Below are 25495 nucleotides of genomic sequence, written 5' to 3' on the forward strand. Positions count from 1 at the left end.
TCAGCTGTAATTCCTGTTCATTGCAACTACTTATTAAAGTTGGTGAAACCACCTGTAACATATGCCATTGCAGAAGTAGTAAAGAAATACAGCTCTGGTACAGTGAATAGGCTGTAGTCTTCTCTTCCTTCATCCTCCATTAATGCCAGATCAAGTGAGAATAGTCAGCAGAAAGGCTAGTCGTCAGAAACAAATGTGTTGGCCTGGAGGAAAGAGGAGCATGCTTTGTTGAGGAGCAAATTCTACGTGAATATGAAAGAAGCCTGGTTCTGAACATTCCCTCCCTTCTTACCCACTCCAAAGAAGACATACAGGCCAACAGGCATGTGAAAAGATGATCAACATCACTAATCATTAGAGAAATGCAAATCAAAACTACAGTGAGGTATCACCTCACACAGGTCAGAATGGCCATCATCAAAAAGTCTACAAATAATAAATGCTGGAGAGGATGTGGAGAAAAAGAAACCCTCCTACACTGTTGGGGGGAAGGTAAATTGGTGCAGCCACTGTGGAGAACAGTATGGAGGTTCCTCAAAAAACTAAAAATAGAACTATCATATGACCCAACAATTTCACTCCTGGGCATATATCAGGAGAAAACCATAATTTGAAAAGATACATGCCCTCCAGTGTTCATTGCAGCACTATTTATAATGGCCAAGACATGGAAGCAACCTAAATATCTATCAACAGATGAATGGATAAAGAAGATGTAGTATATATATATACAATGGAATATTACTCAGCCATAAAAAGCATGAAATAATGCTATGTGTAGCAACATGGATGGACCTAGAGAATATCATACTAAGTAAAATAAGCCAGGCAAAGAAAGACAAATATCATATGATGTCACTTATATGTGGAATCTAAAAAAAGGAGACAGGTGAACTTACATACAGAACAGAAATAGACCCACAGACATAGAAAACAAACTTATGGTTACCAAAGAGGAAAGGTGGGAGAGGATAAAATAGGAGTTTGGGATTAACAGATGCACACTACTATATATGAAAGAGATAACCAATAAGGACCTACTGTATAGCACAGGGAACTATTCTTAATACCTTGTAATAACCTATAATGGAAAAGAATCTGAAAAAGAGCATGTGTGTGTGTGTGTGTGTGTTTATAACTGAATCACTTTGCTGTACACATGAAACTAACCCAACATTATAAATCAACTATACTTCAATAAAAAATAAATAAAAATAAAACTCCTATAAAAAAGGATAAAGAGAATGTGGCAAATCCCAATTAAAACAAAAATACCAAGATCTAGAATTATATTTGCGATTAGTATGAGTTAATGAGCAGCAAGATCAAGTGACCTTTGTTCTCTTTGGGGGCATGTTGGCTTAGATTTGGGTTCTAGGATTTTCTGGCCCACCAAACGTCTACCATTTATCAAAACAATGATGATTCATGTTCTAAGTTCATCATGTTGCCTGCTCTCAAGTTGAATGTGCATGTATGAGACTTTATGCAGTTCCCAAACCACAATTGGTAGTTTACTTCTAAAGGTCTTCCACTTCAGTAAGGACAGCAGAAAACCCAGCCCCAGAGAACACTAGTCTATAGGCAGTGCCAGAGCATAGGTTGCACTGTCTGGATTTTCATGGTTAAATAAGGCCTCTGTTGACACTTGACTTAAGTGTGATTATCCATAGTTGAAACTTTGAGAACCAGACCATTTAGCAGTGGATTGATGCCGCATGTTGCCCAGGACCCTGTGAAAGTGTTCACTGTGCAAGGCTATCACACAACACCTGAAATTCATAATAAATCCAGAAGTGAGCTTGGATGCACTCCTTGTTTGCAGGGTTGTCTGACCACTAAATGATTGATGAGAGGCCTTAGTGGATGAGAATGTTGATTCACTGAAATGTGTAAAATGCACATTTCCTTTTTTTCAGTATAAACTACCAGTGTATGGCCAGTGTATTTAAAAGGCTGGAAACGTGAGTCTTTGTTAGTGTTTCTCTGTGTTTTATTTCCCTTTGCTTTCCTGGAAGAACTAACTCTAATGAAACCTGACGTCTTAGTGCTAAAGTATGTTGACTCTCCCACTCTGCCTTTATTGTACATTGAAAATGTGCATAAACTCTCTGCTAAATCACCAGCCTTAAAATGTTTAGAGCTCCTTACTTTTTTCAAAGGTGATGATAGGCCCCAGTCTATTTGTTTTCTTATTGAGATGTGGAACAACCAGACGTGAACGAAGGTAAGTAAGTAAGACTGGAATTGTAGCTGGTCTTTGTAGCGGACACTGTGGTCTTCGTCCCTGATTTTGCCTTCAGGACCTTCCAGACCAACTCATTTTCCCAGTTGATGTTGACTGCCAGTGGCTTCTGCTAAGTTCTTCCAGCGAATTGCTCTCAGAAGATAACTCAGGGTCATAGCCCAATGGCAGCTCACATCCAATAAAACATCATTGGAGCAGTATAAAGGCCTGGTCATCTTGTCCTGTTTGGAATAACTCTGAAGGGCCTTCCTAGCTCCAGAGATTTCCTCGGAGTCCGCTGATGCCTTTGTTGCAATGCATTTCTGGTCAACACGTTCCCTCTACCACTCTTGCTTCTTTCACTCCTTTAAAGGTGTTGATACCAAAATGTCCCCAATAAACTTATGACATACAAATCTCCATCGCAGAGTCTGGTTCCTGGAAACCTAAACCACATCGATTTTTGAGTGTTCAGAAGATGAACAAGCTATTTTTGAAGCTGCGTAGTGTGGAATTCAGTGCTAAACATGAAAGACTTCTTTAACAGATAATGGTAAAAAGTTTCCTTTGCCTCATTTTGTAAAAAGTCAGATGGGCAACTTTTTATTTTATTGAAGTACAGTTGATTTGCAATGTATTAATTTCTGATGTACAGCAAAGTGACTCAGTTATACATATATATGCATTCTTTTTTATATTCTTTTCCATTATGGTTTATCCCAGGATATTGAACATAGTTCCCTGTGCTATACAATAGGACCTTGTTGTTTATCCATCCTATATATAATAGTTTGCATAGATGGGCAATTGTCTATAAACATCTCTGTAAGACTAGTAAAGAAGCTGATAGGAACTAGTTGTAACCAGGATTTAATGGACTTGCTCAGACCCCACTTCTGTCATTGGCACCAATCTCTACTTTCTGACAGTTGGTTGCAGCAGGACGATAACTTAGGGCAGTGTTTCTCAAAAAGTGTTAAAAATTCACATTCTAAGACCCCCCTCACTGGATCAGGATCCCTAGGCCAGGGTCTAGGAGATCTGCATTTACCAATCATTCCAGGAGATTCTTATATTCAGGCAAGTTTGGGAGAATTAAACTATGACCAAAAGTTTATCAGATTCTGCTATTGAGAGAAACTATTTTTACAGAAATAATAGCAACAGATTATCAGCATAGAGCCACCTTTTGTTACCAGCTGCCTTACTCACAGGCTCTGAGGTCCAAACAACTACCTCTTCTGCTTCCATATTAGTTATGAAGAAAACCACACTAATAAAAATAGTAAACAAATTGGATGTGCAGTTTTTCAAAGCACCATTTGTTCATGATGGAAATTAAAGCACCCTGGTGATAGAGCAATAGAATCCCTTTGAGGCTGGAAAGGCAGATTGCTTGGTGCCTTTCCTCTGTGTCCAGGATTTGGGATAGATGATGATAAAGCAACTTTAACGCCTGCCTGTGTGAGACTGAACCTGAGGCTTGATGTCTGCAGATGGGCGTCGAGAGCCCTTCCCTCTCAACGTTTCCTGAGGTTCCCATATTCCTTCTAGATGACTGGTATTCTTTCTTACTTTGTTCTCCGTGTTACAAAAGGCACAGCCAGATGCTGGTTAATATACTATACACGTAGCCATATGTTGAGCTAATTCACAGCTACAGAACGTTGTACTTTTTTTTTATTTGCGGTACGCGGGCCTCTCACTGCTGTGGCCTCTCCCGTTGCGGAGCACAGGCTCCGGACGCGTAGGCTCAGCGGCCGTGGCTCACGGGCCCAGCCGCTCCGTGGCATGTGGGATCTTCCCGGACCGGGGCACGAACCCCTGTCCCCTGCATCGGCAGGCGGACTCTGAACCACTGCGCCACCAGGGAAGCCCCGTTGTGGTACTTTTTGTTTGTGACCCATCAGGATACATAATTTTGATTCTGCTTCAATGGTGGTGTTCTTTAAACTATAATAAGCTTTTGATATAACAAGTCATTTTTCATTATGAGGGTAAAAGTAAAGTCGTTCATGTCATTCTTGTTGACTCTGCTAGGAAGTTAGCAATTTTAGACTCAGAAATTAGATTTAGTTACCCTATCTTTCATGAGAGTATTGGGGATATCAGCATTTCACCACTTTTAAATAGTGATAACCAAAAAGTCTGCAGAAAATAAGCTTTATTACATCTATGGTAATGAAGCTTGCTGTTCCAAGGCTCTAATAATTCCTTTGGGTGTCCAAAGAGGCAGAGCCAAAGCAGCCCAAAGCATGTCTTTTTGACACAGTCTAAAGGCTTCACAGACATTGATTTCCTGTCCTTCTGACACTTGCACGAGGTTCGTGTTTCCTTCATAAACGTACTCGGTTTCCCCTAGGATCGTTCAGCGGGTGTCTCTGACAAATTTACAGCCCTGGATGGATTTGCAATCACAAGAAAGAATCTTTGACAAGTTTTTCTTCTCCCCTCCATGACTCGAAACCATGCTTCGCTAATTAAAAGTTTCAGTCTGATTACCAAGGCTTTATTATCAAATTATCTAAAGAAAATTTCTAATGAAAAACCATTTAGAAGCTGTGCTGTGTGTTTCGCATAGGAAAAGCTACTACATATGTCATGTATGTTATTGCTTAGAGCTTCAGATATAGTGAACAATTTCACTGACTCTTTGATGATTAGGGCCACTTCAAATTAGTTTTTCTCTTTTTGTAAGATGATTTTTCACCTGGATAAAAATACATAATCTATGGCATTACATAGATATACATAAATAACAGACATATTTAATGTATAGACATACGTCAGCATGAACAATAAGATGCCTGAATCAAAGTTTGCTGTTTATTTCAACCAACATTGATTGTCAGCAGATCTTTGGCAATGGGGAAAAACACATGGGGGTGTCATATGAAACGATATGTTGAACATTTAATTCCTTCTAGTTGAGAAACTCATAATTTTAACATTTTAGAGTATCTTAATGTGACACCAAAATAACTGGTTATAAAGCAACTTTGATTTTGTTTTCACAGAACCAAAAACAAACAGCAACAACAAAAACTAAAACAAAATGTTTGAATTATTTCATCCTTTTGGATGAATTTAATGATCTTGAGGCTATATTGAAAATAGCAGAAATGAAGTGGATAAAGTTGAATGAAGTTCAGTTGAGACTGTAATAAGGATTTGGTGATTAATGGGACTCATTGGAACATAAACTTCATGAGGACAAGGACCTCGTTTGTGCTAAATGGTGGGGATACAATAATAAACAAGACAGAGAAAGTAAGCAATGTCTATTCAGTAAATGAATGAATGAAAAATAAGAAATGAAGGAGATAGGTTTATCTGGAGTTTCTTGGTTGGGATGTTGAATGAATGGGTAATGATTCTCTAAACCTGTGAAGTCCAGTACGGTAGCCACTAGCCCCATGTGGATATTAAAATTTAAACTAGTTTGAATTAAAGTTAATTTATTTATTAGCCAACCACATTTCAAGTGCCCAACAGACACATGCACTACTGACCATATTGGTCAATATAGATATAGAAAATTCCCATCACCACAGAAAGTTCTATTGGACAGCACTGCTCTAAACAGCATGAAGACTATACATGGAGAGGCAGGAATGGGGGTAGCTGCCCCTACTAAAGTCTGTATTTCCATCCACTTTCAGACAAGTTGTGCTGACTCTGAAGACTTATGTTTCAAATCCAAACTCAACTTTCTTTTAAATATAGCTCCCCAAAGTTCCTATTTTCATTTTTAGCATCACCATTCTACCAGAAACTCAGGCTCAAAATATATTTTCTGTCTCTCATCCTCTCCATATAGTCAGATTAAAATTCTATAGATTTTTTTCCGTCCAGTATCTGTTGAATGGACCCCTTTCTTTTTATTCTTCCTGTATAGTGAGTGACTTACATAATGTGTACTGTACACTGACAGTTATAATATGGGAACATGGTATTAGTCATAAGAACAGCATTTTGATTCCATTGGGGAAAAAGATAAACAAAAATGGCAAATTTGTCATCAATTCTAACCTTGTTTGATTTAGTATATAAATAATGTTGTATATAACTTTCCAGTTTAATTTGCACATTTGATGAGTTTTCACATATCTACATACCTGTGAAACCATTGCCACAGTCATGATAATGAATATATCACCCCCAGACTTACCTTACGCTTCTTTGTGCTCAATTGTAACCTAACTACCTTTTCACCCTTCACCCCTCTTCTCAGCAGATCTGCTTTCTGTCACTGTAGACTAGTTTGCGTTTTATGGGGTTTTATATGGATACTCACACACGCACGCTTGTATAAATGTTTCTTATGTGTGTGCTTTTTTGTCTTGCTCCCTTTACTCAGCATACCTGTTTGGAGATTCATCTATCCAAGTTGTTGCGTGTATCAGTAGCTCATTCCTTTTTTATTTCAGGGTAGTATTCCATTGTGTGGATGTACTGCAGTTGGCTTATTCATTCACTGTATAGACATTTGGCTTCTTTCCAATTTTTGATCATTACAAGTAAAGATGTGAATATTTATGTACAAATTTAATGTATGGACATATGATTTCTTTTCTCTTGCATAAATACCTAGGAGTGGAACGGCTTGGTCATATGATAGGCATATCTTTAAATTTTTAAGAACAGTCAAATCATTTTCCAAAGTGGTTGTGCAATTTTTCATTTGCATAGCAATGTAAAGGAGTCCAATTTTTCCCACATTCTCACCAATACTTTGTGTAATTAGTCTTTTTAGTTTTAAGCAGTCTACTCAGTATATAGTAGCATCTCAGTTCGGTTTTAATTTGCATTTATATCACATTTTCAAATGCTCATTTACTATCTGTATATCTTCTTTAGTGAAGTGTCGGTTCAAACTCTAGACATTTTTGGGGGTTGTCTTTCTTTTTACTAAGCATTAAGAGTTCTTTGTGCATCCTTGACACTAGTTCTTTGTCAAATATGTGTTTGCAAATGTTTTCTACCAGTCTGTGGCTTGCTTTTTCATTTTTATAATAGTATCTTTTAAAGTGCAAACGTTTTCAAGTTTGATGAAGTCCAATTTAACATTTAAAAAATTTTTAAGTTTGTGCTTTTGTGTCCAATTAAAGAAATTTTAACCAAACCTACTGTCATTAAGATTTTCTTCTATATTTCTTCTCAAAGTATTCTAACTTCATAAGTCTGTGATCAACTTTGACTTAAGTATATTATTCAGTGTGCGGAAAGGATCAAGGTTCATGGCGTTGCTTAAGGCTGTCTGATTGTTCCAGCACAGTTTGATGAAAAGATTATCTCTTCCCCATTGAATTGTCTGGTTGCTTTCCTTTTTTTGTTTTTTTCACTCATAATTTGTTTTTAATTTGGCTTTCCAGCATTTACCCATCCCCCCCATGCCATTGTTTTCTTTTTTTTCTCTCTTTTTTTTTTCTTTTAACATCTTTATTGGAGTGGTTGCTTTCTTGAAAATCAGTTGACAACTATGTGCAGCTCTGTCTCTGGACTCTGTTCTGTTTCACTGATGTATATGTTAATATTTATGCCAATATCAGATAGTCCGAATTTCTGTAGGTTTATTACTGGTTTTGAAATAAGGTAGTGTTATGTTGTCCTCCTTTGTCCTTATGTTTTACTGGAGGGGGATTCTCTAGACCTTTGCATCTTCACATAGATGTTAGAATCAGCTTGTCGATTTCCATGCACATAAAGACGTCTGCTGGGATTTTGATTGAGATTGAATAGAATCTGAACATCACTTTGGAGAGAATTGCTATTTTCCTAACACTGATTTTTTTCATTTATACACATGGTACATTCTCCATTTACTTAGCTTATTTAACTTTTTTTCCTCACTAATGTTTTATAGTTTTCAGCTTACAGGTCTTGCAAATATTCTGTCAAATTTACCCCCTAAATATTTCATTTTTGTAATGCTATTGTAAATGGTGTTCCTTTTTAAAGTTCAATTTCTGATTGTTCATTCCTAGTATAGAAATATAATTGATTTTTGTCAGTTGACCTTGTATTCTGCAAGCTCACTAAACTCACTTTTTTTTTTTACATTTTTCCAATCTGTGTGCCTTTTATTTCTTTTCTTGCCTTATTGAACTCCCCAGAACTTCCAGTAAAATATTAAATAAATGGTGAGCACAGACGTTATTGCTTCATTACTAATCATGGGGAGAAATCATTCCATTTTTTATCCTCATGTATGATTTAAACTCTATAGCTTTTGTAGACTCCTATCACATTTAGGAAGTTTCCCATTTCTAGTGTTCTGAGTGTTTTTATTATTCAGATCTTCTTCAGTGAGTTTTGATAGCTTTCTCTTTGAGGAGTTTGTCCATTTCATCTAAGTTATTGAATTTAGTGACATAATATGTTTATAGCAGCTGTTTTAATATACTTGTTTATTAGTTTTATCATCTGTGTGATTTCTAAGTCTCATGAGGGGTCATAGCCATCTGCTCCTTTGCATACCTGGCATTTTTTAAAAAAAAATTATATGCCAGACAATGTAAATTTTACATTTTCAGGTGCTGGATTTTTTTGTATGCCTGTAAAAAATTTTGTTCTGCCACACAGTTAAGTTGCTTGAAAACAGTTTGATCCATTTTAGACTTGGTTTTAATATTCGTTAGGGGAGACCAGAGACTGGCCTTTAGTATAGGAGTGAGTTTGCCCCATTGCTAAGGAAATAGCCCCGTCTCTTATGAGGATTCTTCACCCTGGCTGGTGGATCCATGAGCTCTCCTTCCTTTCTGTGTGAGCTCTGAGAGTGACTCACCCTGCTTCTTGCTAGTGGCTCTTCTCCTGGCTCAGGTAGTTTCTTAACAAGGATGTGTCTGTCAGTACACTGCTGAAGACTCGGGTGAAGTCCTCTGAGGATTCCCAGACCACTCACTGGGACTCTGTCTTATGAATTCTAGCTGTGTTAGCCTTTCCTAATTCTTAATTCTGTCTCCTCTACTCAAGGATATGGGTTTCCCCTCCCTGGGCCTCAAAACTCTATTTGGACAGCACATTTAGGCAATCATGCAGTTTGCCTTTTTCAAAATTTAATTTTTTCCCAGTTTTATTGAGATATAATTGACAGACAGCAAAAGTGTAAGGTGTACAGCATAATGACTTGACTTGCACATACTGTGAAATGATCACCACAGTAATCTTTGTTCATCAGAGAAACTGAGGTTTCTAAGCACTTCAGAATTTCCTACCAGAAAGAAAGTAGAAGCCTTTCTAGACAAGAGCTGGGTGAGATATCGGATGTTAAGCTAACTCAGTATGTCTCTGTGTTTAATTGATATAAGAAAAGCTAAATGAGCTTGTTAAAAATTCCAGGTTCAAGGGCTCAGTCCATACAATTTCTGATTCAGTAACCTTGGAAAGGAACCTTGGAATATGTATATTGAATAAATAACACTAGTGAATATGAAAAATGCGCTCTGCGTTCCAAAGATCACACTTTGGAAACAGAGCAGGATTGGTTCTGAATGAAGTGATTCCAGAATTTATGTTAAGGTAAAAGCTCATCAGGGAAGACCTCTGTGTGTGTCTGTGTGTCTGTGAGTGTTTTTGTTTGAGAGTTGATACGTATAGGTAAAAAAGGTGGTCAAGGAATCCCTTGACCTCTAGATACTGCAAGATCACAAGTATTTTCCTATGGTTATGTTGGAACTTTGGGGAAACAGAGAAAGCTTGTATAATATTTCTCCTCCAAACCCAGTACTCATATGGGAAAGTTAGATTTACTTAATAAAAAGAGAGATTTATGAAAGTTGGGGGAAACATATGGAATGTGCAAGTGAGGGCAATTTCGAAATCTGAGACCCTGGAGATTTCCTTAAAACAAAGAAGAGACCCATTTATCTAGAATTGTTTGGATAAAGCCTCCCTGGTACCATGGAGGTGGGAGGGAGGGATTCAGACTTCCTCAGGGATCCTTTCAGCTTTGTCTCTGTAATTCTACATGAATAATTAGCCTTTAAGGCAGTTAGTTAGCCATTAGCAAAGTTTCTTTCCCATACTCACCCCAGGACTGTTTCCCCCATGACAGTCACCGTCCCTACTGTTATATGCGTTTAGAAGTGATTTGATTTTCACTTCTCCAAGGCAATTTTTTGAATTGTTTTTTTCTGTTTTTCCTTAACTGGAAACCAAGAATGTAGAAAGTGTGGTTATTTGAAATTATGGTATACTAACTCAAGGATCTGCAAGAAAGGGTAATATGTGTGTGTGTGTGCGTGTGTGTGTGTGTATGTAAGTAAATATGAAACTCTGAACTTTATATCTAGAAACCTTTTTCAGATAGACTCTAATAGGATTGATCCATTCTAATTACTTTTTATGTGACTATTCCAATAAGATTGTGTAACTTGAAAAAGTCTTAGCAATTGGCTCTTACACAGCAGATTCTAATTTCTGAAAGAGTAGCAGCTCACTTCTTAATTCCAAATTGCCACAGTGCCTTTTTATACTTTCACTTTGTGCACCAAGCACAAAAGGATAGGGGAGAAGCTACAGAATGTGTAGTAGTTCTAGGTATTTTCCCTTTTTCTCTGTTATACAGAATATCATAGTGTTCAAGAACTTAGTCTTCAGAATATGACATGCTTATTTGTGAATCTCAACCCTGACAAACTTGTTGATGAAATTCAACCATACTATCTTTTTAACTTTTTGTTTTATATTGGAGTATAGTTGATTAACAATGTTGTGTTAGTTTCAGTCAACCGTACTATTTACTAGCTACATGACCTTGGCGATAATTTAAACTCTCTATACCTCAATTATTTTACCTCCCAGATGGGGAGTAGTAATAATAATAATCATAATAATACATTCTTCATGAAGGTATCATGAGGATTGGATGCTTCATAGCATAGCATGTGGTGCAAAGTAAATACTTATTATAAGCAAAGTGTTGATTATTATTCTTAGCAGTAGCAGTAGTAGTAGTAGCTGTATTACCTGGCATTTCTTAGGAATAATTAATCATTGTTACATGAGGTTTAATGGAAAATAAAACTTTGGAGTTATAATATTTTAATATGATTTTAATAATTTATTCACAGCTGTGATCATTTTAACTTGGTGATAAAATTTCTGTACATGTTTGTCATTCTACTTACTTATGGAATATATGAAAAATAATTCCTGCTGCTACATTCCCTGAAGCATATGAAGCAAAGTTGCCTGTTGGAGAAGCAGCTCTATCATAAATATAGGCCTTAAATTTGAAACATCTGACTTTTACTCATTAATGTTTAAGAGGAAACTAATGATCTCTTTACTTTCTAATGTCTGTATCTGCAAGAGAGAATCAGAGGAAGTAAGTCTCAAGGAAAAATATTGATTCCCCGTCAGCAAACTCTGTTGAAATGCACTGTTGTAGGCCTTGTTATTTTTAAGTGTCTGGATTTTCTTTATGAATTCATTAAAAAATATTTTAGCGGCTCTGGTGGCCCAGTATCTCATTCCAACAAAAACTTACCACTGGAAAGCACGTACCATTTGGCTCACCTTTTCACTTCATGGCTTAATAATAATGACAAATTACAGGTGCTGAAATGATGTTAGATCCCTTAGCATAACTGATTTAGGGCTCATATTAGTATTCTTTTCTCCAGAACTTGTTAATATATATAGCATCTCTCTCCTGATTGGCCGTTAATGTCTCACATGCTGGAATTCAGTTTCAGTGAACTGAAAGTGATATTACCTTTCTTAATTGGTAGAAACATGGGCCTGTCATTGTATTTCATTTTCAGCTTTTCTATGAGAGTAATGTCTATATTGTTGGGTTTTCAAGTGATAATTGTGGGGCATGCTTAACTGCCATTAAGAGAGGATGTCTCTCCTAATCTGTATTATCTTGATTCTCTTATATCCTCTAAATCTCTTGATCTTGTCAAAATACATTTTTCATATCTCATAGTTTGTTTGAAATATGTGAAAATTAGCTGTGTGAAATATTACCCAGTTTTTAAAAGTTTATTTTAATGGTTTTTTGAAAGTATATAGAAATCCATAACATTAACCTTATTCATTGTGACCCAGGTAAGTTCACTTACTAAGTTCTCATAGTTTTGTTTTAGCTTTTCTTTGGAAGTTCTATGTATATGATTCATGTCATCAGTGAATAGAGTGCTACTTCTCCAATCATTGTGCCTTTTTTCCCCTGTCTTATTGCATTGGCTAGGAATTTCAATACAATGTTGAATAGAAAACTTTGCATTGTTCCCAATTTTAGGTAGAAAATATGCAGTCTTTTACTATTAAGTTGGATATTAGCTGCATAATTTTTTTTAGACACCCTTTTAAAGTTGAAGAAGATCCCCTTTATTCCTAATTTACTGAGGATGTTTGTAATTAATAGGTGTTTAATTTTATTGAATTTATTTTCTGCATCTATTGAGATGGTCACGTGGTTCTTCTCTTTTGTTCTGTTAACATTGTAAATTACATCAACTGATTTTTGAAAGTTAAACCAATTTTATATTATTGGAATAAAATCCATTTAATGATGGTGTATCATCAAGTTTATGAACTCAATTTCTTGAAATTTTGTTTGAAAATTTTGCTTCTATGTGTGTGAGGAGTATTGATCTACAGTTTTCTTTTTTGTAATATTCTTTTGTTATCAATGCAATACTTGCCTTAATGTGTTGGAAAATGTTGTTTATTTTTTCTTTCTGAAATATTTTGCATGGAATTTGTTTTGTTTCTTTCTTAAGTTTTTGATAGAAGTAACCAGTAAAGCCATATGGGTCTGGAAATTGTTTTGGGGGTGGGGAGATACTTAATTGCAAATTCAGTTTACTTAATAGATAGAGGGCAGAGGGCTATTTAAATGGTTGATTTCTTCTTGTGTCAATTTTGGCAAATTTGTTTTTCAGAGTATTTGTCCATTACATCCAGGTTTTCAAATTTGTTAGCATAATTATTCATAATATTCCTGTATTATCCTTTAATTTCTTGAAAACTGTATAGTTATATTCCTTTTTATACCTGATTTTGATAATTTTTAGTGATCAGTCTGGGTAGAGGCTTATCAGTTTTATTCATTTAAAACAAACTAGCTGTGGTTTCACTGAGTTTTTTCTTTATTATTTCTGTATTTTCTGTGTCATTGTTTTCTGTTTTAATCTTCATTATTTCCTTTCTTTTACTTATTTTGGATTAATTTGCTCTCCTTTTTCCTCAATTAGTGAGGTAGAAGCTTGCTTGTAGCACTGATTTTGGACTTTTTAATGAATATGAACACTTAAAACCACATATTTCATTCAACACTCCTTTAGCTATATCTTGCAGATTTTGATATGTTTTGTTTTCATTTTTATTCAGTTAGAAATATTTACTCTACCCTATGAGTTTTTAGAAGAATTATGAATTCTTCATGAATTATTTAGAAGTATGTTCTTTAATTTCCAAATAGTTGAGTATATTACAGAAATATTTGTTATTATTTTCTAATTTAATTCAGTTGTAGTCAGAGAACGTATTCTGCTTGGTTTCAATCCTTGTTAATTTACTGATACTTATTTTATAGCCAAACATACGCTTTATAGTGGTGAATAGTCCATGTGTACTTGTAAAGAGTTTGTACTCTGTGAATTTGGGGTCTATTTTTCCATAGATATAGACTAAATTGGTGGATAGTTATGTCAACCTACTGAATTTCTACCTATATATTATACCAAGTTTTAAGATGGGAATATTGAAATATTTAAGTGTAATTATGCACTTGTCTTTTTTTTTCCCTTTTTCTTCTGTCAGTTTTTGTTTCAAGTGTTTTGACAGTTGAACATTAAACAATTAAATTTCTATCTGAAATTCTGATAGAAGCTCTGATAGAACATTATCTACAGGTACCAACTGCTTCTAGAATTATAGTCTTCCTAACTGCAGATGTATGTGGAGGGAGCAGTGTATGGAATCAAACAGTCAGTGGAAAAGTCAGACAAGAGGCAGTTATCATGGATGTTTACCTATACTTTGCATAAACCACTAGAGTAAAGGGAAGATTGATGATTTTATAAAGATGATGTATGCCCAAGCAGGGTCTTCAGTCAAATAAACGGGATTAGCGGAGGACTTTGACTGTAGGCACAGAGAATGGAGTGCTTACTAGCAGAGCAGCTGATCAGAGTCAGGAATGGATATCAATACAAAAGGTTCATTTTGGATGTTGTGTCAGTGCAGAGAGACAGCCTGAGAGCGTTAAAGCACAGATGCCCAGTACTAGTTACTGATAACACCAGATATCAGATCATACCGCAAGCAGATTAATCTGGATGGTAGATGTAATATAATGAAAAGGGCACTAATCTTTGATTCAAGCAACCTTGAGTTCAAAATCTGCTTCTTTGTCTTATTACCTTAAATATATTTTGTGCTTTCTTGAAGAGATACTTGACCTTTCAATGCCTGTTTTCTCATTTTGAAAACTGAGATGATATCTATTTCATAAGGTGATTAGATGAAGGATGTCGTGAAATTTAACGTATAAAACATGCAGTCCATCCCATAGTAGGTTGTCTACAAATGTTAGATTTCTTCCTTCTTATATAAAGCTAGATTTAGGATGAATATAGAAAAGGAGAATAGGCAGCTCTGAGGCATTTATGCTGAGTTGAAATAGATAATTTTTAAAAAGCAGTGCTATTTTACTCTCAGGCGTCTCTAATGTTTGAAGTCTGAAAATCTTGATGAAACCTCTTCTTTCTGCTAGAAAAGTGAAATCCCACTGCTGAGAGGAGGTGGTGCCCTTTTTAGGCAAATGCCACCAACTGCTTCTCCCCCTTGATTGTGGCCTTGCTGAAGAATAAGTCTAAGAGCCAGTGACTGCTGACAGTTTTGGCTTATGGCTTCCCTTGCCCATCACACCACCATTTTTTCTGAGGGTGAGGGTTGGTATAGAGTATTCCTAGATCCTCAGAGAGACTTCAGGGTTGCTTTTTGTTTTCCTAATTCCTTCTTTCACTCATTTTAGTACAAATTCTTATTTAGTTATATAAAATGATAAAAACTCTGTTTATAACCATTTATCCCTAATTATCTTCTTAGGTGACAGTTATCCTCATGTATGTCATTACATGCACCAAATACTCATGCTTCTGGTTTATTACCTTGCAACTCTCTATATTTTTCTCCTTATTCATCCTCCTTTGTGGCCCCCATTTCGCAGTCACCTTCTTTCAACAAATCAAGAACGACAGCACATTGCTTGTAGCAGTCCTTCCACACCCTTCCCTGTCCCTGCACAACTGTGGTTAAATTGGCTTTATTTCACTATTTTACTGGCTGCCAAAGACGATAGCAATCAGAATTGATAAATCCTGAAGTGCTTCCATTAACCAATCAGGGATTGTCACTGCTGTCAAATCTGCCCTGAGAGAGGCCATTTTTGGTAGCTTAAAATTCTTGTGTATGTATCTACTGGGGATAGATCTGTTCAGCCAGTTTTAAAAAAAAATGTATTTTGACTCTGCAGCTAGTTGCAGAAACTACTTCTAGGAGCTCAAAAAACTACTCTCTGCTTCTTTCAAAATTTAAAACAGGTTCGGTCATTTTCTTGTTGCTTCTTGCTTGTTCTAGAAGGTGATTACACTTACTTGTCTAAAACATAATGAAGAAGAAGAAACAGGCCTTGAAATTTCACACTTGGAGACAATCAAAGAAACTAGGAGAGAATTTGTAGCAATCTGAATGCATCAAGAAGCAATAATGATCGACAGGCGAACAATGAGTGACACGTGTTGCTGAGTGAGAGTCCCTGCCGCTCAACGGCACAAAGTTTGACATTTAAATTGCAGGCAGCCCTGGGTCCATTCCAGGAGCTGCCCGTGGTTGAACACAGTTCTGATCACTTGCTTGAGGGGCGCAGTGGGGGTAAAGAGAAAAAAAAAAGAAAAATCAAATTGTTCTCGGAAATCATGTTTAATGTAGAAATCTGGTTAATATTAAAATGCAATCTGCAGTTTTCAAGTATTCTATTCCTCAAGGAAAATATTTCCTGTTCAAGGGGCAGGAGCAGTAAGCACTCTCTTATTACATCACTTCCTATGTCAGGCCCAACTAGCATTCAGAATGTATTACCATATTGATAATGCTAATTTCAAAATGATGCCTTCCCCCAACCCCCTTCGGTTAAAGGGTCTGGGCACAATTCCAATCATATGGATCAATTTAGCTTTAGATGGTGCCGGCCAAACTGATATTTCATGCACTATATAGAATATAGTTCTTCCACATGTTCAGGAATAGTAGCCTATGTGTCCTCTCTACTCATAGCATAACATTCTATTTCCAAAAGTTTCCCAAGAGAACAGCTATCTCATGGGTTTTAGAAAAGAGAATGTCAGCCACTTCAGGAGGGAGAGGCAACACATATTTCTCTACACATAAGCAGCCTTCAATCTTTGAATTACTTAGGGAGTTAGGAATTGATTTCTGGAGCTCAACTTTTTGCCATGTTCAAGTCAACTTGGTATTTTCCTTGTGAGCTTGGCTGGCTTCACTGCAACTGTTCTCATCACCAGGAGGACATGTGGATATAACCACTGGTATTTATCCTCCCTTTATCCAAATTTTTTTCTGCAGTGCCTTAGCATGAACGCTGATGACTTACTAGAATGAAATCTTTTCAAATATCTGTCCCCTGGATAGTTACTCAGCATTCTCACCTTTTCATTAAGAACAACAACAAAAAGCCACTCACAGAAAGTCAGTATGGGAGCACCCAGTGTTCTAGACCAGAAGGCAACAATTTTGTTTGTCTTGAATCCTTCAGCCCTTTGGAGTCAATGGGTGACCTGCTAGGTAGAGCTGATCAGACTTGTGAGGAGTAAGCAGTGCTCTGAACGGCTCCAGGAGAGAAGGCTTACTTCCATGTAGGCACTACTAATCCATCCTTTTAACTTAATATTTTTGAGGATTTCTTCCAGAGAGGAAATATTTTATGCTAAATCCATAGAGTAGACCTGTCCATGTCTATTTTTTCCATTCATGAATTCAGTGATGTGGAATGAATATTTTTTTTAGTGATAATAATAAGTTTACGACCTGTGCTTTGCCATTGAGTGTTGGATGATTTTATGATTTTAAATATGATTTTAAAGTGAGACTTTATTCACGCCCATATTCATACTTTTAATCTCTCAAAATGCCCAAATTTCATGATGCAATTTTAGTGGAATTAAACTGAACCACTTGAAAATGTAGAGTTAATTGCATACTGTTTCAATTACAGTTCTAATGGATTTAAGCATGCTAGCTGACACCAGAGATAGTCAGTTGGTTGCATAATGCCAGAGGAGGCATACATCTAGATATATTGCCCTATGGTATTTTTTTAATGCTAGCCAATTGGATAACACCTATTTAAGCTAAAGAGTCTTTGGCTGGTCACATCTGAGGACCAACCAGTGTTCATTTGACTTAATGACTGCTTGCTTATCTGAATGTCATGGGATGCTTACAGTATTATGAGAGACTGATTGATGTAATAACCACCCCAATATCTCAATTGCTTTTTCTCAATTATATCACAACCCCGTGAGGGTTTGAAGAGGTTCTCTGTTCCACAAAGTAGTTCAGGGACCCAGGATTCTTCATTAAGTTCCAGTAGTTTTGGAGATACAACTGGATCCTCTGTAGCTGTTGATGTGGAAAGGGAGAGATTGAATATGGCAGAGGCAATACTTGTGCTTCATTGCTGTTTCCAGAAGGTGGAAGGTGCCGTTTCCAGAAGGTGCCACTTCTGCTCACATCCTGTTACTGAGAAGTGTTCCTACCAAACCAATTGATGTAAAGGCAGGGATGGAATGCAAGTTAGAAGCACAGATATGCTCGTAAAATTTTAAGAACTGGCTCTTCAGGAAGAAAAAAAAGCCCGGATTTGTAGCATTTGCCATTTTCCGTGGTGTAAATGACTCCCACCATGGCCAGTCTCAGGCTACTGATGTGATATCACTAAGTGTGGACAGAGCTGGGAGGAGATGTCCACAGTCTAGACATAGGCCGAGGAAAGAGCAGAACCCGCCCAGTGGTTAACATGGCACTTGCTTTGTCACTTATTGTGTGGACAGTTGGGTGAGATGGACACCTTCATAAGCTTTGTTGCTGATTGCTTCTAAGGAGCTTGCTGTACTTGGGGAGACGTAATATATAATATATGTACTTTATATATATGTATAATATAATTATAAAGATAACTAATACCTAATACATGTTTACTGTTTTCCAGGCATCATCTCAGGTGACCTGTAATTTAACAACTCTGTGATGTAGTAATTATGTTTATCCTTATTTAACAGTCTAATGGAGACGAAGAGAGACTTAGTAATTTGCTTCAAGTAAAGCATAATTGATCCTGTTAGGAATCCATAGTAAGCTATGTGGAGAAAGAGGCATAAGAGCAGGAGATGAAGCTTTTGATGGGCAGGAGAGAGACAAAGAGAGAGAGAGAAAGAGAATGTCTGAGGTGTTTGAGTGTTCGGCTGGAGGTGGTATTCTAAAATAAGGGAACAGAATAGTGAATGTCAGCAAGGCGTGAACATTTTTGATGTGACAAAGATGTTCATTTTCTTTGATCTTATAACTCTCCTTCTGGGAATTTATCTTGAATAAATATTTTTAACAAAATGTAAAATCAGTTTGGGTATATGCATATGATATTATTACAGCACTTTCCACAACAGATCAGCTGAAGGGAGAGCACAGGCTCAACGAGAAGATAATGGTTTAAAAGTTTCAAACCATCTGAAGCATGATAACACAATGATGACGATGGTGATGGTGATGGAAACAGCTCATTGCTGTGTGTCAGGACTAAGCAGAAAAGGGCAAGCATGACCTCACTGTATTGGCTTACCTCGTGCATTAATGGGTAATGGGTAATGACTGTTTAGAAACATGAAATATTTGTGATGATTGAAATCAGAATATTAAATGGTCGGTAAAATATGTTTACATGTACAGAAGGGGAGGAAGATTACATGCAAAGAAAGAAAATAAATGTTGAGGTATGCCATTATATTTCATATTTTTCCAAAATAGTTACTAATATTCAATATAAAGGATACTTTTAATTCAAAAAATTATTTACATAGTATTAGGTTTGGAGACTGGATCAGTGTGATTGGAATAATGAGTGAGTGGAAGCTAGATAAAATGAATAATTAGGTTGCACACTGGAGATAATCTTTAATTTTGATGAATAAGGACATTCTGGTTCACACTATAAAGGATAGAAAGGTATAAGTAGCTTTTTGAAGAGAGGTATAATATGATATGAACTTCATATAAGGCAGGTGACTCTAGTAACAGTGTGACAGTGTCCTGGAAAAGCAAGACTGTGAACTTAGAGACCGGTGAGAAATCTCTTGAAAAAATACCAGAGAAGAAAAAAAGAAGATACAGTTTAGGGCAGCAGTAGTAGAGTTTAAAGAAAAAGGGAATGCATGCAGTGCACAAACAGACACTATTGGGAAGTCTTTCCGATTGATTTTGTCATGAGAAAGGAGATGAAAGCAGGTTTGAAGACAGAGCAGATGTGAAGACGTTGGGGGAAAAGAGATTGGTTAACTTTAGGGTGTGGTCAGTGGATGAGCTCTCCATTTGGAAACACTCTGTGGAGCTGAACGTTTAGATCTGAACTGTGGAGATACGTCGGAGTGGGCTATAGACTTGGAGGTCATTGGATTAAAGCGCATACTGAGAACAGTGAGAGAAAAGGAGACGGGCCAGGCAGAGGCTGGGGGAAAAGGAGAGCTGAGACTCAAGAAGAGGAGCTTGGCTGTGATGGAGGGAGGGAGGGAGTTTAGGCAGGAGATAGAAGATGCAGACTTGACAAAACTGTCTTGACCCTCTGAAATAAAATATAAAGGAGACTTTAAGATGTTGTGGGTTAGGGGAAAGAAGCTAGAGCGATTAAAAAAAATGGATATATATATATATATATATATATATATATATATATATATATATATATAAAAGAATGATTGACTTGGTAAGATCTAAGTCAGAGGAGACTAGAAAGAATGGAGTCAGAAATTGTGAGAAAAACTTAAATTGTAAAGGAATGGGATATTCTCCCTTGTCTTTAAAAAAATGGGATGCATTTTTTTAAAGACAAGGGAGAATGAGGGAAAATAGAAACATTTGGGAGTGGTAGAAAGGAGGTTCAGACATATTTGTTAATTTTTCCAGTGTTGTAAGGGGATGGCAGACTGGAGATCTCTACAGTAGCTGGTGTTTGCAAAGGAGAGGAGACAAGAAGAAAAGGATTATAGAAGAGAATCCCCGAGGAAACATTTATATATGATGATTTTATACAGAGGCAATGCTGTTGGAAGAGAAGAATATAATAGGGGGAAATAAAGAAAAGAGGTGACAAAGGAAGATGAGAACAACAGAGAATAAGGAGGAGAAAAGAGAAGGAGGAGGTATCTGTGGAGAAAATGGCAGAGGACAGTCAGTAAACTATTTCCAGTCGTTTTCACTGGTATTTCAATTTTTGATTATATGTTCCTCTGCACTGTCTAGTCCAGAAACTACTGATGCTATAGTGTTAAGACCTATGGGTATTGAGTACAGACAACTTTAAGACAATTACTTACCTGGTCTAGTTAATAGCTTGTGACTAACCTGCCCTATCAGAGCCTAGTGCGAATCAAAGTATGATGTCAGGCTATTCTAAACTCATTGAGATACTAACTGGCATTGTTTCTATCTGTAATCAGCAGGTGCCTAATAAGTGCTTATTAGGTGCCAGACAATATCGTAGGCCAGAGATTAGCAAATTTTTGCACTACAAATGCAGAGTAGAGTAGCTTCAACAGTACCAGGTCTACAAAATCTACACTATTTATTAAGTTGCCCTATACAGGAAAAGTTGGCTGAATCCCCTACAGCATGCTTGAGGTACGCAGCTTATATACTCATGGAGTTTTAGCTAGTGACGCATTCATTTTTAAATCATGATGAAAATTTGTATATTTTAGTACTGAACAATTGCAGACAAAATGTGATGCATCGCAGGGTAATATTGATCTAATTCCAAACCATCAGGATTTGGTGGTAAGACAAAGAAAGAAACCCTGTTTGAAAACTCAGGGTTTAACTTGTCCCCATAGAGTGATGGGTATGTTGTTTTGCAGATGGTTTCTCTGTCCTTAGACAGCATCTTTCTACCTCGTGAAGCTGAGCCTGCTGAAAGGGTTGCTGATAGCTTGTATCTTTCCAGTGCTGCTGGGTAGCAGATGATACGATACCACGCATTCCTGGTCAATTCCCAAATTCTCAAGAAGTTTCCATGTGGGTAGATGTGCACTGTTGATCTTTAAATTATACCTTAGCAGAAAGAATGTAAAACAAGTGAATTATGGCAATTTAAAAAGAGGCAGCTAGCTGTCTCATTCCATTGAGCACTTCCTTTTCAGAGAGAGCAAGAGGGAGAAGGAGAGAGAGAAAACTCGGGACTGTTTTCACCTTGTACTCCTTTGGCATTAAACACAGGCAAATTTTGCTTAACTTAGCATGTCTAGCCCAAAGGAGAAAGATGGTTATTATGTTCTAATATTTGAATACTGTCTCCATGTATCAAAATCAGGTAAATAAGTAGTAGTTGAAGCAATAATCAGCGGATGATATCCCAGCTTGTGACAAAATAGTGAGAGAATGTCAGCATCAAGGAAGCACAATTAGTTTTTTTTTTCTTCTGTGACTGACTCTCTTTTTACTCCAATTTCCAAATCAATGGTTTGTTCAAATAAAAACTTCTGATATATCAACTGTCATTAGTGGCCATATACCAAATTCTGTCACAATTCTTTTAAGTCTCATTTCATTTCTGTATTCACAATCATGAGGGATGAGCTTGGAATGGAAAGGGGTAGGCTGAATTTGCTAAGGAGATCGTGATGCCAAAGATTGACATAATATTTTAGATATGTCCCTGGCTGTTTTGAGTGAATTAAAAATTTGGGGCTCTCTATCTGTAAAGAGAGTGGGAAGGATGCCTGAAAACTGAAGATGGACAAGCATTCTAATGTTCAATTTGAATTCTTCAAGCTATATAACTGCTTGTGTTCAAATGATAAACTCTAGGATTGATGTAAAAGGATGATTTTTAAGCTCCAAGAAGAATTAAGAAAGTTGCTAGACTTTTAAAACAGGACAGTATGGCAGACATAAAAGTAATTGGTCTTCATTATGACCTTTAATTTATAGTCATACTTCATTTTATTGCACTTTACTTTATTGCACTTTGCAGATATTGCATTTTTTTACAAATTGATGGTTTGTGGCAACCCTGCATCGAGCAAGTCTGTTGGCACCAGTTTTCCAACAGCCTTTGCTCACGTCGTGTCTCTGTGTCACATTTTGATAATTCTCACAGTATGTCAAACTTTTTCATTATTATTATATTTGTTATGGTGATCTGTGATCAGTGGCCGTTGATGTTACTACTCACTGAAGGCTCAGATGATGGTCAGCATTTTTAGCAGTATTTTTAAATTAAGGAATGTACATTGTTTCCTTAAGACATAATGCTATTGCACACTTCATAGACTATCATATAATATAAACTTAACTTTCATATGCTCTGGGAAACAAAAAAAATTCCTGTGATTTGCTTTATTGCAATTCTCGCTTTTTTTTTTGGTGGTCTGGAACCAAACCCCAAATATCTACAAGGTCTGCCTGTGTATCTATGATGTTCCAGTTAAAAGGGTACTCAAATTATATGTATCCATATCTATACAGATGCCCAGTTGAAAGGTAACTGGAGAATATAAGGTGTAAATTATTTACATAGCTATGTATTTCAGTCAAATAATATGTGCATGGAGAGTTCATTTATTTTCGCTCTTCATCCTTTTTCTTTTCACTTTTTCACAGGTATTAGTGTGTGTGTTCCTTGCCTTTCCATACTTTAAATAAATCGCAGCTTTTATAAAGCCTTCTGCCAATGGAAAGTCAGCAAAAACTTAGTAAATATCTTGGCTTATAATATTGAAAAAGGAGCTCAGGACCAGAGCTTATCCTGTTTCTTGAAACAAACAGTAGGGGAAGTTGAAAATGTGATCATACTTTACACTTTATCAATTAATAAAATTCTTATTATTTTGTTTACAGTTTATAAATGTACTAGTTCAGGAAGAATAAGAAAATAGCAGGATTTATTGTACAAGAATTAATAACTATCACAGGATTCTGAATTTAAGATGCATATTATGTTAGATCCACATATGAGACTCTAACTTGCATAGTATAACTCAGGGACTGCTTATAATAATGCTACAAAGAATTCGCTTATGATTTAAGTGCATTATGAAGTATTAATGATTGTCTTATAAATTAAGAAGAATCCAAGTTAGAAAAGAAGTAAAACTGTCACTCTTTGCAGATGACATGATACTATACATAGAAAATTCTAAAGATGCTACCAGAAAACTACTAGAGTTCATCAATGAATTCAGTACACTTGCCGGATACAAAATTACTACACAGAAATGTGTTGTATTTCTATGCACTAACAACAAAAGATCAGAAAGAGAAGTTAAGGAAACAGTTCCATTTACCGTCACATCAAAAAGAATAAAATACCTAGGAATAAACCTCCCTAAGGAGGCAAAAGACCTGTACTCAAAAAACTATGACGTTGATGAAAGAAATCGAAGATGACACAAACAGGTGGAGAGACATACCATGTTCTTAGATTGGAAGAATCAATATTGTCAAATTGAATATACTGCCCAAGGCAATCTATAGATTTAATGCAACCCCTATCAAATTACCAACGGCATGATTCACAGAAGTAGGAGAAAAAATTAAATTTGTATTGAAACACGAAAGACCATTTCAGCCCTATTTACCATAGCCAAGACATGGAAGTAACCTAAATGTCCATTGACAGAGGAATGGATAAAGAAGATGTGGTATATATATATGTATATATAGAATATTACATATATATATATATATATATATATATATACAGAATATATAGAGAGAATATTACTCAGCCATAAAAAGGAATGAAATAATGCCATTTACAGCAACATGGATGGGCCTAGAGATTATCATACGGAGAAAGATAAATATCATATGATATTGCTTGTATGGAGAATCTAAAAAAAGGATACAAATGAACTTATTTCCAAACAGAAATAGACTCACAGACATAGAAAATAAATTTATGGTTACTGAAGGGAAGCAGGGGAGGAATAAATGAGGAGTTTGGGATTAACATATACATAATACTATACATAAAATAGATAACCAACAGGGACCTACTGTATAGCACAGGGAAGTCTACTCAATGTTTTGTAATAACTTATAATGGAAAAGAATCTTAATAAGAACACACACACACACACACACACACATATAGGTGTATAACTAAATCACTTTGCTGTACATCTGACACTAATATAGCGTTGTAAATCACCTATACTTCAATAAAAGTTTTTTAAAAAATTGTCTTGTAGCACAACTATAGTAAAGTTGTAGTATGGATTATAAAATGAACTTTATGTATCATTTTCTAAACAGAAGACTTCATTTTCTGACGGAAAGATTATAGGACTGGATCATAAAATAGCTATGTTCTGGAATTATTTTACCATCCATAAACTGACTTGACTGCCACGACTCATCTTTTCTACACAGGGAGAATGACAATAAGTCTATTTTTTTATAGGTTTGCTCAACATAAAAAGTTAGCTAAGGAAATCTGCTGCAAGAAAGAAAGCCATTGTAGAAAAACAACATTTATTAAATTATTATGATATATCATGAAATCTAACCAACTTTATAATCAGTCTAGAATGTACTTATATTCTTTGTTATTACTGCACATGCATTAATTTTATTCAACATAAAACAAATGGGGGAAGACAACTAGATTTTCTCTCCAGATGGTGTGAAAACAGCAAGGTCAAACTTGAAGAAAGGCTGTCCCTTTTTACAGAGGACTTAATATTTATCACCTCTCATTTGGTTATGAAACTCGGCTTTCATATTTTCCCCTGGATTCTTTGGCTTCTGATCCATTGGAAGAGAAATGTATAGCTCTTAGAAACGAATCATCTGCTAAGCATGGACGACCTGCCTCTTCCCCTGCTCTTAGTTTTTTATTGATTTCTTTCTTTTTGGTTCCAGATTAGCGTAGCAATATGCTGGAATACCAAAATTTACTGGCAGAAATGGAGACGAAGCAGCTCATTTTTCAAGGACTTCACGGTCTGTTCTCTGCCT

The sequence above is a fragment of the Tursiops truncatus genome, chromosome 20, assembly GCF_011762595.2.
Source record: "Tursiops truncatus isolate mTurTru1 chromosome 20, mTurTru1.mat.Y, whole genome shotgun sequence".
NCBI lineage: Eukaryota > Metazoa > Chordata > Mammalia > Artiodactyla > Delphinidae > Tursiops > Tursiops truncatus.